The sequence below is a fragment of the Chrysochloris asiatica genome, unplaced genomic scaffold (assembly GCF_000296735.1).
Source record: "Chrysochloris asiatica unplaced genomic scaffold, ChrAsi1.0 scaffold00049, whole genome shotgun sequence".
Classification (NCBI taxonomy): domain Eukaryota; kingdom Metazoa; phylum Chordata; class Mammalia; order Afrosoricida; family Chrysochloridae; genus Chrysochloris; species Chrysochloris asiatica.
In genome coordinates, this window is record NW_006408567.1 from 14,047,495 (window position 1) to 14,066,799 (window position 19,305).

Here is a 19,305-nt window from a genome sequence, read left to right on the forward strand (position 1 = left end):
AAACAGTTTCAAGGGAAAAAATAAAAATGGACAGACGGATTGCTCCTTGGAAGCAACAATGGCAATACTTAGTCTTAGTTTCCCTTTTTTTTTTTTTTCTCAAACTGTAGGTTGTCTTGACTTTGCTGATAAAGTCCTTTGATGAAACCCATATATATGAAGGGACTTCCAAAATTTTGAAGAAAATTAGACTAAAAAAATAATGGAATTCTCCCATGAGTATTTTGAGGGCCCCCTCACATGTGATCTGGTGTGGCACTGTAGGATTGGCACTGTATTGTTAACCACAAGGTTGGTAGTTCAAACCTATCAGCCACTCATTGGAAACCCTACACAGGGTTGTTCTGAGTCAGAATTGACTTGACAGCACTTAGCAAAAACAACATATGTGATCCAATGATTTTTTACAAGGGTCCATTTAGTGAAGAGAGAAGAGTCGTTTCAATTGCTGGGATAACTGGATTTTCATGTGCAAACAAAAGTGAAGCTGGACCCATAGCTCATACAATATGTGAAAACTTGGTTGTTAAGTGCTGTTGTATCAAATCCTACTCTTAGTGATCCTGTATAGGATTTCTGAGGAGCAGCTTGTGAGTTAGAATCACTGACCTTGCGGTCCAGTGCTTATCCTACAATACCACACCAAGACTGCTGAAAATAAATCAAGGGTCTAAAAGCAAGAACTAAAATGATAACGGTTTTAGAAGAACACAAGGGGTACTACTTATGTGTAAACACTCAACACTTAGTGTTTAACAATGGAGTTTGAGAATTAACACCAAAAGCATCAACAGTGGAATGCAAGTTTGATAAATGGAACTTCATAAAAATTTACAGCTGTTGCTCATCGGAATAACTTCTGAAATTTGAAAATGTCCAACTGTAATAAAGGTTCTTAAGAGTTGTTTTTGTGTTGTTGTTGTTTTGGTTTTTTTGTATGACTTTATAATCATTTAAATTTTATGTGAACGTAAAATTGGCCTTTTGCTCTTCTTTTCCTTTTCAAAGTCAGCTGCAGGAAAAAGAATAGGCCCAACTAGGAAACTTAGAGCTCTGTTTCACTTGTCTTTTGCTTGAAATGCATGGGGATTGACATTCATTATAAGAAAATATTTACTAGATTACATTCACTTATAAAGCAAAGATCCATGGTTTGTTAAGTACGGACCCTAACAAATTATTACCCTAACAAATTATTTTCAGAATATAGACTGTGAACATATGCTGGTAAAAACAACCAAGTATTTAAACACACAGTAATTTATGTTGATTTCAATTGGCCACTATTACTGCTCAATATTCAACATTACATCCTGTGTTGAGGTGGGCAAGGTAATGAAGCATTAAGTCTGGCCTGGGCTGAAAATGGGCCCTGTCTCGGCCGTGTGCCCATGAATGAACATGAGTGCAGTGCCAAAACAGCAAAGAGTGTCTGGCATTTCTTCCTGGTAGTCACCAGCACTGATTTTTCTTTCTTTTATTTTCTTTGTTGTTTTAATAGTATGCATGTGTGCATATTCCAATCACTCAATTTATATTGTGCCTTATAGACACAAGACAGTTCTTTGGCTTGTCTTTAGCTGAGCTGTATCCTCTAGCATGCTTTACAACAAATGCTTACATATAATCTGAGACCCATTTTTCATCAGAACCTAAATATCAATTGTTCAGATTTAATGAACTCCCGTCTCCCACAGATAGTAAATGCAGCTTCAACTCTCATTGGCACATTTACCAGCTTGATGGGGCATGTTTTAAATTACACAGGGACTGCCATATATCGAGCAGTTGTTCTGAGAGTCTCTAGCTCGATTCATATGCACCGCAAAATTGATTAAACTCACAGCATTTAAAGAGCCTTCAAAAAGCTGAGCATTGAGAACCCAGTGGAACACTGTTCTACTCTGACAAACATAGTGTCCTAAGAGTCAGAATCCACTCTACAGCAACTGGTATTTATGTTTCTCATTGATGGTTCACAAAAATATTAGGTTACACTTTTTTCTTATTAGGTGAATATCTGCAACAACGCTCACAATTGTACGATAGATCAAGTTCAAGGATCGAGATAATCAGCTTTGGGCATCTTCCTAAACGTCTAGATATCCATATTTCTCTGTAAAACAAAATCTTCATTTTCACAAAGGGAAGACGCAAAAGCCTGATAGGCAGAGAATTGCATGGTTCTCTTGGGGACTAAGGGACCAAGAGGTTTTTGTGTCTTCTGTTTTCCTCTAGAAATGACTACAAATAATAGTGTTAGGTAAACTTTATCTCCAGTGGCTCCTGTCTCTTCTTCCTGTGTCCTTTGCTTCTTTTTGTCCTTTACATCTTCTCTTGTCCCCTTTGAGCAATCTTTATATGCTCATATTCATATTTACTTTGTCCACACCTAGTAGTAAACAGGAGTCCAAGTACGGCACTGTAGGAAAAGCGCTAGATGGTTACGTCAGCTTGAACCCCAAGGCCAGTGGTTTCCATTCACCAGGCACTCCTCAGACTTCCTATACATGGTCACTATGAGTTGGAACTGACTTGAGGGCACTAGCAAGAATAGTAAATAAGGATGTGGAACTGAAATAACCATCTTATCTTTCCCCAACATTTCTATAATACTAAGTTTTGTTGATAATTGTGAAATGCATCACTCCCCTCCACTAAAATGAATTTCTGATATCAGAGTGTTGTTGTTGTTATTGTTAAGGGCAGTCAAGTCAGTTATGACTTGTAGCGACCCTGTATATGGTTTCTGAGGAGCAGCTGGTGAGAAGAAAACAACTACTCAAGATAAAGGGGGAATTTTCTTGGAGTGCTAAAATTGGAAACCTCCTATGTTAACACATAGGTCGTCTCTGACCCCTCCAATCACTTATCCCTTTATTTAATGTCCCAGCCGATGTTGTTGTTGCTGTTAAGTGCCTTCAAGTCAGTTCCAACCCACAGCGACCCTATACAGGGTTTCTGAGGAGCAGCTGGTGAGCTTGAACCATAGACCTTGTGGTTCAAACCGACTTTTCACTCCAACACATTAACCCACAGTGACACACCAGGACTCCCAGCCTATAGTATGGCGCAATGAATTCTACAAGTCTTATGCTTGATAGGCATGGTATGTTCTATAGGGATTAAGAGAAGGACACATTCCTCCTGGTTGAAATAATCCTGGAAGCCATCGTAGAGGAAATAGTACTTGTGCTGAACCTTGAAAGATACGTGCTAGGAGCTCCCTCTGTTTTTGTAGCTATAAAATATTTATGATGATATTTACCTACAATAATGTGCATGGAAATATCTGGCCAAGATGCTCCTCTAATTGACCAATGGTGTTTAGAATTTGTGGAAAAGATGGAATCCCAGGTAAGTCCTAGCTTCACACTGTGTCACCTCAGAGGCCACCTACAAAACATCTACATGATTTGGGCTTTCCCTTCTATTGCCAGGATGACCACCAACCAGCTTCTTCTTTAGGGCTGCCTCTATAGAATTTGGAGAGCCTGTCTTGCCCTCTGTCATTGATATAGTTCCCTGGACTAGCTCTCGTAGTTGACTGCAGAGAGTAGTCTGAAAGGTACTAGAGATGGAAAAGATGGACCCTCAAGTGGGCAGATCACGTCAATGTGGAAACCAAGGGAGATAGGGGACATGCATTTATCCATCTAGCCCATTTTTATTGAGCATCTCTTCTAAGATGGCTTATGGGATATAGCTTCAGATGAAGTCAAGTTCCTCACCTTAAGTACTTATGGGCTAGAGAGAACCAGGATAACACTGATCTGTGGGTTGGAGGAAGGTACGTAGGAGGGAACTTCAGGGTGTTGGTGAATGTGTGCAGGAATGGGCTGATCATGAAGACTGTGTATGGAAGGTCAAGTGGGGAAAGCCCTGGGTTAGAAGTCAGAAGGCCTAGCCTGCCTTCCAGTTTCACCACTCTCTGTGTGACCTTGGGAAATCATTTTCCTTTCTAGAACTTCATTTCCTAAACTTGCATAATAAAAGTTTGAATAAGTGCATCTCTATGAACCAGCTCTATATCTATTCCTGGGTCCTTCCTAAGGCCAAGGAGACCCAAATGGAAGATGACTGGTTCTCAGAATGCTCAGGATATGAGTCCTTCATTGCCTATTGCCCAAGTTTATTTTCCACTGGTTGCCTCTGGGTCTGCAGCAGGCTTGAAACCTCTCATTCCTTCAGGGAGGGGCTATGCATTTAAAATTCTCTTTCAATTGCCCGCCACACACTGTCCCATGTAACTAGATGCTTTAAAAGGGCCCCTCACTCTGTTAATGATTATTTGTAAGAGATGACTTCAGAGTATCACCTGTCTGGTATTTATAAGAATGTTTGTATTACTAAAGGCCACCTTTTAAGAGACAAAGCATCTCCCCGACACACCTTCCTGCAGGTCTTTACCCAGAAGACATTTCTCTGTAGTATCTATCACACTTTGCACAGTATATATTTTTGAAGTAACCAGTTGCTGTTAAGTTGATTCTTACTCATGGAGATCCCATGTGCATCAGGATAGAACTATGCTCCATAGGATTTTCAGTGTCTGACTTTCCAGCAGTAGATCACCAAGACTTTCTTCTGGGGAATTCAGAGTGGAGTCCAGCCTTGCACCTTCCAAGGACACTTCCTACATTTTATATGAATGTTTATTTTCTGTCTCCTCTGATTATAATGTCAGGTTCACAAGTAGGACATTGTAGCTTTTTTGATTACCTCTTTGATTATCTATCCTCGGTGCCTGAAACAATGTCTAGGACTCAGGAAACAGTAAGTGACTTTATCTATATATTTACCTACTTTTAATCAATTAATCAATGACCAAGAGGATCTCATAAACAGATTTATAGCTCTTAGTACCTAGCCCAGGACCTAGCATAGTGACCGTGAATTATTGAGTGAATACATGAATGTCCATCATGCCAGAGATTTACAGCTCTTTACTGACTGAGGGTTCCAGATCTTCAGATGTGTATGAAGTGATCTGAAAAACTGAAAGGACATCAACAAGTTCAAGTGAACCAGAGACAAGGGTCTAGATTCCATGGCCTGCCATCTAACCTATATAATAAAAAGCAGGACAGCAGAAATAACTTGGTAGAAATTAAATGCAGAATGAACTATTTTAAAGCATTGGGTTGTGGGCTTTTGCTCTTACAAGATTGTAGTGGTAGGAGATGGTTCCTAAGATGTCAATCCCTGATATATACATGACTTGGTATATACGGTGGAACCGCTGGCCTTGAGGTTAGTACCCTGACTCGTAACCACTCCGCTACCAAAATTCCTTTACCTTATATGGTAAATGTGGGATTATCTGGGGTGGGTCTGACCTCATCAGGTGAGTCCTTTAAAAACAAAAGATTTGCTCCTGCTGGTTGTACAGTAAGACATCAAAGAGCTATACTCCTATTCTCCTGGAAGAAGTAACCACCATGGTGTGATTGATTCACCTATGAGGGCCAATGGCAAACAACTAACCCCATGTGTGTCAGAGAAGAACTGCACTCATAGAATTTTCAATGGCTAATTTTTTTTTTTTTTGCCAGTAGATCACCAGGCCTTTCTTCCAAGGCACCTCTGGGTGGACTTGAGCTTCCAACCTTTTGTTTAGTTCCTAAGTGCTTGACTGTTTGTATCAACCAGGGGCTCCAAAAGGTGAATGAATAAAGTAATTAAAGATAACTGGGTTGCTTTTCTTTTGTAACATCTAAGGGCATTCTTCTCCCATTTTTAAAACTCAACCCTATTCAAAGAAAAATTCTCTATCAAATAAATACTGAGTCTTATTATACTCATGAATCAGACAGAGGATGAATTAGAGAAATCAATGTAAATCAGTAAATGAAAAATACCCATAACCCTGGGAATTATCTTGAGTTACAAAAAGTTTAAAAATACAAAGGGAAGAGTATTAGATATCCTAAGAAAATGGGAGTGCTTCAAGTAAAAAATGTTGTCCTCAACAATTGAGAAAGAGAAACTTTGAGCATTTTACTGAATTTTAAGCTTCATGGCTACTCTGAGCAGGTCTGCAAAGCAGCACTGGTAGACCACCAGGACACCTTCAGATGGCTGTGGAAGGAGACCCTGGGAATAGGGATAAAATGGACTGGTGGGCTCATCTTTTAAATTATACTTTTTCAGAAGAGAGAATTTCCAAATGTCCAACTATATAATGACTTCCTCTAGGTATCTCAGAACATGATAAAATTGAATTCTGTATTTCTTATTCCTCCTAGCTGGGTTATATCAGCACAGGCTGGTAATTTGAGAAGAATAAAACTGAAATTTCCTAGAGTGTACATTTCATCCCCTCAAGCTAGGTAGGGTCGAGATCAAGGCTTCAAACAGGTTCATTCTAGTTCAACCTTCTGCTGAATATTTACATTTCTTCCCCAGATATACTAAGCCTGAATCTTTGTTTTAAAGTAGCTATAAGAATGTATACATAATAATGATTCTAGTATATAAATAGGAGTTCTGGTGGTTTAGTGGGTTACATATTGGGTTTTTAGCCTCAGGACTGGTGGTTTGAATCCACCAGTTGCTCAATGGGAGAAAGATGAGGTTTTCTACTCTCCTAAAGATTTACAGTCTCTGATACCCCAGACAGGGTTGCTATGAATCAGGACTAAAGGCACACAACAACAACAGTATAAAATAAGAATCACCCAAGGATCTTGTTACAATGTAGATTCTGATTGAGTATCTCTGTGGTACAAATGCAAACTATCAGCAAGGGTAGAACCAGAATGAACAAGGTTCTGACCAGTTCAGCCTGATAGCTTTGACTGAGATCCACAATCTCTCATCCTCAGACCCCTAACACCAAACTTTTATGCCTTTTGTTCTTTTCATCACCTTGCCCCTATGGAAGAAAACATGTGACAGACCATACAATTTATTAATACTATACTATTGCTACAAATGTATGTTAATAGAGAACTTTCAGAGGTTCAAGACAGATTCAGACGAGGATATGGAACTAGGGATATCATTGCTGATGTCAGATGGATCTCGACAGAAAACAGAGAATACCAGAAAAACCTGTGCTTTTTTGACTATGCAAAGACTTTTGATTATGTTGATGATAAGCTAAGGTCCAAGAATGAGTAAACCAAAACACTTAATTGTGCTCATGAGGAACTTTACGTAGGCCAAGAGACAGTCAGCTGAACAGAACAAGGGGACACTGAATGGTTTAAAATTAGGAAACAGGTATGCCAGGGTTTCATTCTTTCACCATACTTATTCAATCTGCATGCTGAGTACATAATCCAAGAAGTTGGGTTATATGAAGAAACACATGGCATCAGGATTGGAGGAAGATTCAGTAACAATCTGTGATATACAGATGATACAACATTGCTAGCTGAAAGTGAAGATGACTTAAAACACTTACTGATGAAGATCAAAAACCATAACCTTCTGTATGGGTTGCATCACAATGTAAAGAGAAAAAAAAAAAAAAAAAATCTCGCCACTGGACCAATATACAACTTCCATATAAACAGAGTAAACATTGAAGTTGCCAAAGACATCATTTTGCTTGCAACAACCATCAACACTCCTGGGAACAGCAGTCAAGAAATCAAAGAATGTATTGCATTAAGCAAATCTGCTGCACAAGACCTCTTCAAAGTGTTTAAGAGCCAAGATGTCAGCGTGAGGACTAAGGCACATCTGACTCAATCCATGGTATTTTCAGTAACTACATGTGCATGTGAAAATTGGATAGTGAATAAAGAATACTGTAGAAAAATTGATGCATTTGAATTATGGTATTGGAGGAAAATATTAAAAGTACCATGGACTGCTAAAAGAACAAACAGATATGTGTTCGAAGAAGTATAGCCAGCCAGAATCTTCCTTAAAAGCCAGGGTGGCCAGACTTCATTTCTGATACCTAGGACATATTAACCCTAGAGAAGGATACGATGTTTGATAAAATGGAAGGCCAAAGATAAAGAGGAAGACTCCCAACAAGATGAGATGGATTCTCACAATGGCAGCAGCAATGGGCTCAAACGTAGTAATGATTGTGAGGTTGGCACAAGATTGGGCAGAGTTTCCTTCTGCTTTGTATAGGGTCATTATGAGTCGGTACTGACTCAATGGCTCCTATCAACAACAAAACAATACTATGAACAGCAAGATCAGCATTCAAGTTCACCAGCTGCTCCTTGGAAATCCTATACAGGTTCTGAGTCAGAACCGACTCCAAAGCACTTACCAACAACAATACTGTAACAATCTGAATGCTTCTGTAAAGTGAAGAGGGCAAGACTTTTTTTTGCTCACGTTGGAAGCATAATGAGAAAAGATCAATTGCTAAGAAAAAGAATATCATGTTAGTAAAGCAGAAGGACAACAAAACACAAAATAGACACAATAATGTGTTAAAACATATAGAAACTCATGGAGACAGTGCAGGACTGGGTACAGTTTCTTTCTGTTCTCCATAATGTCATCATAAATTAGGGTCGGCTTAAGGGTAACTAACCCCACCACCCCGTCACTACTACTAATAGTAACAATGATGACAATAATAGTAATTATACTAGGTTCAAACGTATTAGGCCAATGTGCTACACAAGACCTCTTTAAAGTTTTCAAGAGTAAACATATCAGTTTGAGGACTAAAGTGCACCTGACCCAAGCCATGGTATTTTCAATTGCCCCATACACAAGTGAAAGTTGGACAATGAAGAAGGAAGACCTTAGAAGAATTGATGCATTTGAGTTCTGGGGTTGAAGAAGAATATGGAAATTACCATGGACTGCCAGAAGAAGGAACAAATCTGTTTTGAAGAATTACAGCTAGAATGTTCCTCAAGAGGGAGGCTGGTGAGACTTTACTTCTGATACTTTGGACATGTTGTCAGGAAGGACCAGTCTCTGGAGAAGGACATCATGTCTGGAAAAGTGGAGTATTATGGAAAAAGAGGAAGACCCTTCCCCGTGCAAGAAGCAACAATAGGCTCAAACATAATGTCAATTGTAAAAATGGAACATGACCAAGCAGTGCTTCATTCTGTTGTGCACAGGGTCATTTTGAGTTAGAACTGACTTGATGGCACCTAACAATAGTATCAACAACTATAACATACAAAGTCCAAGTCTCATAATGGCCACCAAATTAACCGTTGCCATATGATTCAGAGAAGCATTATGGGATTGTGGAGGAAAGGGCTCAGGGTGGGTATTAAGTTATCCAGAATCACACACCCAGTGAGTGGGTTGGTAATAAGAGTTTTAACTTAACCTCATCTTACTCAGACCCACACTTCTAATGTAGGAAGTGCCGACTCGCCCATAATTCAGTCCTACTAAAAAGATCTTCAGAGTGGATGAACCATAATATATCTTGACATAGTCTTTTCATTTTCAAGAGTCTGAAGCTTCACCATGTGTCAGAGTTAGTGGAGATGCAAGATTCTATCCAAAAGAGTATCTGGGGATATGTACATGACAATGCACAGAAATCTGAGGAGGAAGGGAAGGTATATACATACTGCACACACTCAGTTCAAACAAGAGCAGAAAGGCCTTCTGGCAAATGTGATAGAAATTTTTAAACATCTAGGACGGTGTGTAGTCTTGTTGTTATACCCAGAACTCAGTAAAGTTCAGAAGGAGTCCCTGGATAATGCAGGCAGTTAAGCACTTAACAACTAGCCTAAAGGTTGGTGGTTCAAACCCCTCCTGAGGTACATCAAGGAATGGTGTTCTGATTATGAAAGGTCACAGCCTTGAAAGCCCTAAGGAGCAGTTCCACTCTGCACATGTGGAGTCACCATGAGCCAGAGCCAGTTCAAGGGCAAGTAACAAGAACAACTACAAACATTCAGGAACAAAACTGTCACAGTAGACAGCTGTTCAAAAAAACAAGCAAACCAGAAAAGATTCTGGAAAAAGGGAAGCAATAGTTCTCCAAGAATTTGCAAATAACTCGCCTTACCAGGTGCTCCCTTAGAATTTTAAATCCTCTTTTGCTACAGAATCTCAAAAATAAAACAAAATAATGAAAGCTGTTTCTAGCTTACACAACACTCCAAATATTTTGAACACTCATAGTACCGAAATATATATAAAATCTATAAACACATTTGTAACTCTGGTTCTGCAAAGCCCTTTATCTGTCAGATATTTTGCAATGGTTTCCATAACCTGGATCCTGCTTGTAAAATTTATCTTGACAAGCTAACAGATTTTCCCCAAAAGTTGCCAAGAAAAATTTTAAAGAAAAAAAAAAAAAAAAAAATAAAAAAAATATATATATATATATATACATGGCTTAGCCCAGTTTTCTTGTATATTCAGGGAAAGACAGGATATACATTTATATCCTTAAGAAGTAAGCCATCCAACTTTTTTTTTTTTCCCCAAACTCGAGTTTAAACATGTTTGGAAGAAAATAAATAATAACTCAGCTAAATTCAGTATGCAATTTTATTTTGCTCTGATTACTGATTTTGCTCTGGAATTGTTTAAATATGAGGAAAATATAATCAACAATGTAAACTATGAAAGAATCACAGAAGTACAAGCATTCTGTTCTTTTTTAAAATTAATAAAGCTAATTGAGAATGGACAAATTAAAAATGACACCTTCCACGTCTGGATAATGAGAGAAAGAGTTTATATAGGTAGTGTCTGAAAACTGAAGCCTGATCTTAAGAATATTGTCTTTGTTTGTTCCAAATGTTTTAACATAAAATTTTCTAAGGTTAAGTACAAAATTTAAAAGCAAAAGTCTGATTCTAAGCACAAAAGTCTCTTTTTCTTTGAAGTCTTTTAACATGAATCTTTCTAAAATCTGCCTGCTTTTATAAAAGGCACATACTAAATATCAGTGCTAGGAGCAGTGCTAGGAGCATGCTAGGTTCAATTCCTGACCAATGCTCAGGCATTACCAGTTTGTCAGTGGATGCTTATATGTAGCTATGGTGCTGAATAAGTTTCAGTGGCCTAGGAAGAAAGACCTGGAGATCTATTTCCTAAAATCTCCCAATACCAACCCTGTGGATCACATTGGTCCAATCTAGTTGTACAGGGGGTCACCACGAGTCTGGGCAGCAGACTCAGTAACAATAACAACAATATATTAATTATTGTGTTGTAGTCTGATAAACAAATACACATAGGTGCTACTGAGCCATCAGCTGAGACTTCACTTGAGCGCTCACAGAATGCCCACAGAGAATCGTGCTTTTTAAATTTGTTTATTTGTTTCCTTGTCCGGTCACTTCTTAAAGGACACTGGGCCTCAAATTTGTACTTTTCCAGCCTGTGTTCATGCCTAGCTTTTTCCTTCCTTGTTCTCTGTTTATAATCAGGAACCAGACTGTGAAGTCAAATATTTCTTGACCTGAAAGACAGCAGGGGCTAAAGAGGAGGCTTTGCTGTTCCTCTGCACTGGGCGTGAGCTGTGTGCTACCGTCTTTGGTGGGTCTGCTGCAGATTTACTTGTTTGGCCCACTCCCAACTTGCAGCTCTTCTGGGGCTGAGATTGCCATATATTTCACGGGTGGAGGGAGAGGAAGAAGGGATAGGGTGGAATGAATAATTTCACTTGGTGTTTTAAAAAAGTTTATCTACTTTCATAGAAAAATGTTTCCTGTGGCAAGCAGTTCAAAGGAAACCTCACAGAAAAATGACGAGATGATTCACAGCCATCTAAGAACAGACTAAATAAATTTTCTAAAAGTTGCTCTAAGGTAGAGAAAGACTTTGAGTGGCTTTATGTGGAACCAGCACTTTGTTTGCACCTGTATTAAAACTCAAACCAAACCAGTTATCGTTGACTAAATTCTAACTCAGAGAAGCCCCATGTGTACCAAGCAGAATTAGTTCCCAAAGACTGATTTTCAGAGGTATATCACCAGGACTTTCTTCCTGTGTACCTCTAGATGGATTCTATTTACCAATCTTGTAGTTAGAAGTTGAGTACATTAACCATTTGTACCAGGCATACCCATATTGTTGTTGCTTGCTGCTATGCAGTCAGTTCCCAACTCAGGGCAGCCGTGTGTGCAGTGGACGGAAATGATGCTCAGTCTTGCATCATCTCCACGACTCGTTGATGATTGGACTGCTGTGCTCCCTAGAGCTTTCACTGGCAGATTTTCAGAAGTAGCTCACCATGTCTTTCTTTCTAGTCTGTCTTAATCTGGAAACTCCACTGAAACCTGTTCAGCATTATAGCAACACACAAACCTCCTGTGACACGTGGGGTAGCTGCACAAGAGGTGCACTGGGCAGGAATTGAACCCAAGCCTTCTGCATTGTTGCTGCTGCTGTTACGTCCCATGGAGTTGGTTCCAACTCACAGCAACCCTGTAGAGGGTTTCTGAGGTTGTTGATCTTTTCACGATCAGAAAGTGTCATCTTTCTCCAGAGAAGCAGCTGGTGTACACAAATTGCTGATCTCGTAGTTAGTTCACAGTCTAGTGCTTATCATACAGAACCACCATGCTCCTGGTCTTTGGCACTGAAGGTGAGAATTCTACAACAGAACCACCACTACCTCTGTATTAAGAAAACAAACCTGTTGCTGTCAAATCAATTGATCATCACAGAGACCTCACAGGGCAGAGCAGAAGTGTCCCATAGGGTTCCCATGGCTGTATGCTATGGAAGCAAACTACCACATCTTTCTCCCTTGGAGCAGCTGCTTTTAGGAGTAGAAAGTAGAGGATGAAGGAGATTCCAAGAAGAAAGATCATTCGTTGCAGTAAAAGGTGTCAGTAGTAAATGAGTTTGCCCCCTTTGTCGTTTGGCAGCGATTAGAAGCAATCCCTATAAATGTTTGGACTCCTGGTGTTGTGTTGTAGAATCAGCACTGAACTGAGAACTACAAGATCAGCAGTTCAAACCTGATAGTCGCTCCTCGGAAACCCTCTACAGGGTTGCTATGAGTCAGAACAGACTCAATGGCACTCAACAGGAACAACAACATATAAATGTTTGCGTTAAACTTGATCATTATTTAGTTATACAATGGGCTAAAAAAATTAAAATCCCAATTCATAGTAATTTCATCAATTAGAGAACTAGTTAAAGAAGCAATGATACAATTAACAATGGTTTTGAAGACTTACAAAAAACAATGTCTTTCTGCATTCTGAATACCTTGGAGGAATGTAGCTTGTTGTTGTTGTTGTTGTCAGGTGCCATCGAGTCGGAACCGACTCCTAGCGACCCCATGCACAGCAGAATGAAGCAATGTCCAATCCTGGGCCAACCTCACTACCGCCGCCACACGTGAGTCCATCAATGATGCCACCTGGCCGATCCATCTCATTGGGGGTCTTCCTCTTTTTCTCTGACCCTCCATCTACCCAATAGACAGATTCAGCTTGTTGTGGGGGCCCCAAATAAACTAGAGAAACCAGAAAAGGGGGAATAAAAATAAATTGTTTATGAATATCTTACTAAAAATATTGTAATAGTTGTTTGAGAAACCTCAGCAAATTTGTTGGATTCCCTGACCTGCTAGTGTTGTTTATTCTGCGCATTGTAAACAGGTACAGACTGGTTATGGTCCTTTGGATACAAAGGGCCTCTAGGTATTTAAAGAACGTTGCATTCAGAGAGCAGGGAGATGAAACTGGTTGTTGTTGTTGTTAACTGCTATGAGTTGGTTCTGACTCATAGCCAATCCTGATACAGTTTCTGAGGAGTAGTTGGTAGGTTTCAACTGCTGACCTTATGGCTAGCAATACAACTACAAAGGTGAGCAAATCACAGTGAAAAGGTACCTAGCCAGATAGGACCAGGGTTAAGGATAGGGGGGCACTCAGTTTGAGCAGAAAATTTAAGGGGGCACATGCCCCCAATCAAGGAAGCTAAGATAAATAATATTTTAATGCACTATAAAGATTGGAATGCAATTCCTGGTTTTTCCTTTGGCCCTGGCTCCTGTATTACTCAGTTACTAATATTGAGGTTATTTAGATTTTTAAAATATTTTCCTCATTAAGTGTTTTTCCACATTAATTCTTATTTTAAAAGAACACATTAAAATTGTGTTATTCTTTTATTTGCACCTGTTTAAATGCACCTGCTGAAATGTTGCACCCCAGGCAAATGTCTCACTCCCCGGACCCTAGCTCTGGTCCTGATGATAAAAGGGATAAAAACAAAAGCTGGGATCTGGTGGAAAACCCTAAAGTGAGCACTCAGAGTAGGGGAGATTCCGGAGACAATTTTATTTAAGGATAGATCATCCTGGTATGGTGCTGTAGGATAAGCACTGGACCGCAAGATCGATTTGAATCACAAGGTCAGTGGTTCAGACTTACCAGCCACTCCTTGGAAACCCTATACAGGATCTCTATGAGTCATAACTGAGTCAAAGACATTTAGCAACAACAATAACAATCCCTGATGTGCAACAACCACAGTGGGCATGTTTGATCGCTTCTAAAAGCATCTCATTGAAACATTCTGGTGTGGTGCTACAAGATAATGCACTGGACTGCAAAGTACTTTGATGCATAAGATCCGCAGTTCAAATCCATCAGGCCCTCCTTAGAAAACCTACACAGGGCTGCTATGAGTCAGCATTGACTAGACGGCACTTAACAACAACAAATAAGCTCTGGATTGCTAATCATAGGCTTAGCAATTCAAACCCACCTACTCCTGTTAAGATTTAAAGAATCAGAAACCCCATACAGGGTCTCTATGAGTCAAAATCAACTCCATGGCACTTAACACTAAAAACAAAAACAACAAATAAGTTCTAACTATTTATTTCTTAATGCAGGGAAGCTAAACAAAACACTGTTGCAAAAATGCATGTACTTCATTTACAAATGAATTATAAATGGATAAATAATGATCTGTAACTCTTTGGAAAATGTAAAGTGAAGGCATTAATTAAGAAAAAAAAAAAAAAAAAAACTGTTATGAATCAACACGCAAAGGCCTCTAGATCCCTGACCCCAGATGCATATACTAGGGAGTAATATTGGAGAGGGTTTCTAAGTGAAGACTTTTATGTCCATGTCAAGAACAAAACTTTTATTTTTGCTAAAGATTGCTGTTGTTGTGAAGTGCCATGGAGTCGAGTTGATTCTGACCCATAGTGACCCTGTATAGGGTTTCCAAGGAGCAGCTGGTGAGCTTGAACCACCGACTGTACAGGTCAAATGACTCTGCAGTCTGACATGTTAGCCCACAGAGCCACACCAGGACTCCAGGGATAGACCTTTTCATTTCTCAGGTTCTAGGAATCTGTGAACCTGTTATTAGATTTCTGACTTTCTGAAAATATGGTCTGAAATCAATAAAGAATCACGGTTTTAAATGACAAAAAAAAAATCACATATTCCTCTATGTTTTCTGCACCAAAATAGAAAGAATGTCATAAAAAAAAAAAAAGAAAAAGAAAAGAAAAGAAACAAACAAGCAAAAAAATTAGCAACAAGAAGATAGCAAGCAAATAAATTGTTACCGGTTAATAGTTACAGGACTTGACATTTTAATTCATTGGAAACATTTCACTTAACCATCACCCTTAATAATTACACAACATACATAAACTGTGTAAAATTACCTCATTATCTATAGGTATTTAACATGGAATATGGATTTCAAGATTTGTCTTCCTTTCCAGTGCCTTTTCCTACTATTCCTTTATCAATTATGAAACCATTAAAGTACCTAATAAAGCTTTCTGATGAAGCTGTGCTTGTGGTAATTTCTCAATAGGAAAAAGCGCTCTGCCACCTATTGGCAGACATTTGAAACCATTCATACCTGGGAGCAAAGCTTTACCTGCATCTGGACTTGAAAGCAGTCCTTGAGTGGTTTAAATGGTCAATGTGTCCAGTTACTAACTGAAATCAATATAGAAAGAATCATTGATTTAAATGACCCCAAACTCCCACTTCCTTTTTGTTTTCTGCACCAAAATAGAGGGAACATCTTATAAAATAAGAAACAAACAAATCATAAAATAAGATCTAAGTAAATAAACTGTCACCTGTAAACATTTTGATGAATAGTTCACCCAGAAAGTTCAAGTCCACTCAGAGGCAAGAACCAAAACAGAGCTGAGTGATGTACTGCTGAAAAATCAGCCACTGAAAATGTTACTGAGTAGTGTTCTAGACTGACATGGTGTTTTTTCTGGTGCAGATTTGACAAAGAGATCACTTCAGAAAACTGCAAAGTAAATCTATATGGTTCTCTCTTAGGCTTGTGACCAAGACTGAGTACTCCCCAAATGAAGACAGAGATTCTTCTGATGGTACAGGGATAGGCTCAGGTCTGAGAGATGGCAGGCTGCTTCTCTGAACTACATATAATAAAGGCAGTTGGTGTTCTGGGTTTGTTCTGGCATTTCCAGCGCTGGGGCTTATCAACTGCCACAAAAACACTTCCTGGATCAACCTACACATGGCTGGGAATCCAGACTGACTTTATGACTTGCTCTCAGTTTATAATAATATCATTTATTGTTGTTGTTAAGTGCCTTGGAGTCCTACTCAGTGATTTGTGTAGGATTCCCAAGAAGCAGCTAGCAACCTTGAACCAGCAATCTTGTGGTTAGCAGTCCAGTGCTTAGCCTACAGCAACACTCCAGTTCTCCATATCAGAAAACAATGCCACCTCTGGTGTACAGAGGCTAAACAAACTAAAGCAATATTAAAATTTAGCTGACCACTTGGGCTAGTTCAAGGTATTTCACTAATGTGAAAAGAGGTCACCTTGAATTTCACCAGTGTATAAGAAGTCACCTGACCTGGAATTTTCCTCAAACAATCAGAAAGAGATGAATATAGTTAAGATGGAGACCCCGGGGACCAACTGATGATAGCTGATTTTTTGTATCTCTTACTAAACAGTGCCAACTACTACATGATATCTTCCCACACAAGGATGGACCACATCATCCATATTACCTGAGCTCTTAGCAAGAAAGTGACTGATGTGTGTAGACTAGACAGTTTACTGAGTCTTACTGGAAATGTCTGCCTCCCATGGGGCTCCCAATGCCTCCATCTTTGACTACTTCAGTGATTCTTCACCAAGACTCTGTGATTTGAGTCTCATACTCCTCATCCCAAGGGAACTGATTCATTTCACCAATTCATCGGTTTCCAGAGTATTTCTCCAAGATACAAATCTGATTATAACATCCCATAGCTTCAAATTCTTCAGCGACTCCCCCACCGCTATCAAAGAAACCACAGGTCTTCATCATGGAATCTGGGGTCTTCCAAGATTCAGACTTCCTCTCTAGTGACTTTTCCTACTACTCTCTAGTCAGCCTAACTCAAACAGGGGGAGCATGATTAAAACCACAATAGCAAGAAGAGGGCAGTGGAGGTTCCATTGTTGAATTCTCAGCCTGCATACAAGAGACCTGGGTTTAATTCCCAGTCAAGACCTCTCATGCTCAGTCATCACCCATCTGTCACTGGTGGCCTAGGGGTTGCTATGATGCTGAGCAGGTTTCAGAGGTGCTGCCAAATTAAGGTGGGCTAGGAAGAAAGGCCTGGAGGTTTACTTTTGAAAATCAGCTGATGAAAACCCGGTGGATCACAGAATTCTGGTCCTCAATTTATCACAACCCAGGACTAGGCAGAATTCTGTTTTCATGAACATGGGGGCACCATGAGTTGAGCCAGGGGGTATCGATGGCAGCTAACAACAATAACAAAAAAAGCAGTACTTGAATCTTAAAATTGACACAGAAGAGTGGAGTTTTAAAGAATCCCTTAAAATCCATTAACAGAGTTAAGAAAACAAAATAAACACATGAAAAGCAAATATTTGGTGTCAGCATTAGAAAGGTACATGTGTGTTGTCTGACATACAATTTAGAATTTTTCAGAACTGAGTAAAACTATATTAATCCTTAGGAAGCTTATACTTAAAACACAGTTTTAAAGTTTTAATATTACTAGTACAACTCCATTTAGCTAATTCAAATAACTTAACTTATTATACTTCGATAAACAAGTGAAGAAGATTTTGCAATCTCACTTTGCCATGGAGAAGTATACAGAAAAGATCAAAATAGTTCCAAACATACCATGGAAAAGTATTTAAATCTTCTAAAAGATTATATACTTGTTCAGTTTCCTACGCTAAGGGCCTGGATTAACTTTGTTCTGCAAAGGAAAGCCTCATATATTTTATGCTTTTCTTTTGCCTCGTTAAGGGGACTTAAAAAGAATAAAGAGTTTTCCAGAAGGAATGAAGTCGTATCTGTCCTCAGAGCTGCCTAGAGATCAAAAGAAAGTATCTTCTAGCAGTTTTACTGGGCAACTGCTAGTTTCATAAATGATGAGTTCTAGAAAGTGGGAAAATCCTACTTTTAAAGAAGTGAGTCACTGTCAGTAATGATTTTTTGAAAAACATTAATAAAAAAGATTTCTGGTTTCTCTGGTTTCAGTTTGTCTGTAAGCAATATTTCAAAAAGAGCCCTGATGTTGTCATGGTTAAGCACTTAAATTGTGATAAAGTGGTACACTATGTTACAAAGGGGAAATTTATGTATAAAACTTTATCAGTAACTACTTTTAAGGACACACCCAATGCCTTAGTTACATAGTGTTGCCATAACAAAAACACCGTAAGTAAGAAACTTTAAGGAGGAATTTTTTGTCTCAAAGTTGAGACTCAGAGTCCAAATTCAAGATGGCAGCAGGGCTAGTTTCCTTTTCTTTCTGTGGGCTCTCAGGAAAGATTCCAGGCTCCTGCTTCTATAGTCCCAAACATTTCTTGGTGTTCCTTGGTTGTTTATAGTTGGATTTTCACATTGTGTTTGTCTTCCCCGTGTGTTTTTTTAATCTAGTCTGCTTTTTTTATACCACTCTGAAGAAAGAAGGTTTAGGACCCACCTTATTCTAGTATGATCTCCTTAATATTACAAAAAATATCCTTATTTCTAAACATAATAATATTTGCAGGCATAGGAGTAAGACTGCAACATAATTTGGGGAGAACACAATTCAATGCATAGGAGCTAATTAAAAAAGGAGTCTTGTTTAGTTCTGGATCACCTGTGAGAGCCCAGATCCAAGCAAGAAAGTCTGGAGAGGTCAACAGTCTCATTTCTCAGAGCCATTTCCTCCAAACAGTTCAGAATGCTGGGATTGTTTTTAAGTCTTGAACATGCACCTTAAATGAAACTCAACTACCATTTTGTGAGTCCATCATTATCCATACCCCCAGTGAGGTCAGCCTATGCTTTGTTCCGGAGAAATAAGAGGGTTCAGAGGTAACCTTGCCACACATGTAAAATCATCTAATTCCTGGGACTTAGTTAAAAAA